The following is a 1,742-nucleotide window of genomic DNA, read 5'->3' on the forward strand; positions in this document are numbered from 1 at the left end:
ATTGCATAAGCATTTCTAAAAAAAATAGATATTGCATTGGCTTCTTTATGTTCTACCAACTCCACTTTTGCCATTCACATAAGCCCGCACCATAGGTATTTAAGATATGTGTTTGCGTTCAACCAAACGGCATGGCCCGGCTTTGAAAGTATGGTACCATCTCGAAACATGCCATTATAATAAAATTTATTTCTGCCCGGGTGTAAGGCCAATATCTTATTTTCAGATATGCCATTTATATATAAAAAAAAGGAGGATGTACCCCCGGCCTCTGCATTTGGGCAATGCATGCTGCCATATTTGCAGAGATGCCTACCAGCTATGTGGCTGATTTTCATGCATGACCTTTTTCCTGTTTGCTGCCTGGGTATCCTGTAGGAAGTTACCTTTATCCGCATCAATTACTACATTGAAAATAGATAGGTGAATTCCAAAAATAAATAAGAACCAATAATCTAGACATCGGAGATGGATTGCTGGAAGAGAATCCATGCACCTAACTATTCTAGAAAAGACACAGTACAAAGGACATTAGACTACTTCTATGGTAGTAAACTTCCTATGCTAGTAGGATATTTCGGTGAATTATAATATTGAATTTCCACATAAAAATGTTCAAGTAAAATTCCAATAAAGTTAATTCAAAGGGAAGGACTTTAATAGCAATAAAAAATGTCTCTACATAAATGGGGCTACAAGAATTTATTTTTTATCAATTAAATGTGACTATAACTTCTTTTAAAAGTAAGCATGATCTCTTCTTCTATCAATTAAATTAAATGTCAATGCAGGGAAATTATGTATCAAAGGAAACTGATACAATATTAAAACTGAAAACTTCATTCATGCTTGCCGAGTATCATGGCCCTTAGGCTTATACTACACGGGAGGCACCACATGATGTATTTTGAACTTGCTTTCCAAAAGTGTGCAATAATATGTAATTGCCATTTATTTGCCATTCTTTTCCTATATAACAACAATTAAGAAAGTAAAAAATAGACTATAGAAAAATGCAGTCCTCGGAAGTGTTACAAAAATGTAATTCCGTGAACTTCTAAAGCAGAATACGTACCATCGTCAATTCCACATGACCTGCAGGTCACATACCATGAGTGAGAAGTTGTTCAGTAGATTGTCTCTCTGCTCCGTCGATACCTCCCATTGTTGCCCTATTCAAAGGCTGTTGGCAGGGACCCAGTAGTCTAGATATATTGCAGCACCCTAAGAAACCCAATTTAGACTTCAACGGTTCGAGAAGACTGGGGGCACCCGGGGTTGGAGAGGGAGACTGCACAGAAGATGGCCGGGGAGATTGTCATCACAAAATATAAATATGTAGGACGAGTAGAAGAGAAACAGTAACATAATCTGATCTGATCTGTTTTATGATGAAAAATGGATCACATGGGAAGAGAAAGAGTGGCATAATCTGATCTGATCTGTGTGACGATGAAAAATAGGAAGGATCACATGGCAAGGGTGTGACAGGACGTCGGGGGTGAGATCTGTACCAATAGTGCAAGTCGCTGTGTTGTTCCATGTCCTTTCTGCTTGCTTCTCCTTGAGCTTGTAGAGGATGGCATGGGGGGAGCACCATTTACATGTTGACAACAGAGTGCTCAAGGACGCGGCTGCAACGATGAGAGGGGCACACTCACCTGTTCCGTAGAGCAGAATCATATCAATAGCACAGGAACATTGTGCAGGGTAGTAAAATAAATTGATGGTAAAACATGTAA

The sequence above is a fragment of the Triticum dicoccoides genome, chromosome 7B (assembly GCF_002162155.2).
Source record: "Triticum dicoccoides isolate Atlit2015 ecotype Zavitan chromosome 7B, WEW_v2.0, whole genome shotgun sequence".
In the NCBI taxonomy this organism is placed as follows: domain Eukaryota; kingdom Viridiplantae; phylum Streptophyta; class Magnoliopsida; order Poales; family Poaceae; genus Triticum; species Triticum dicoccoides.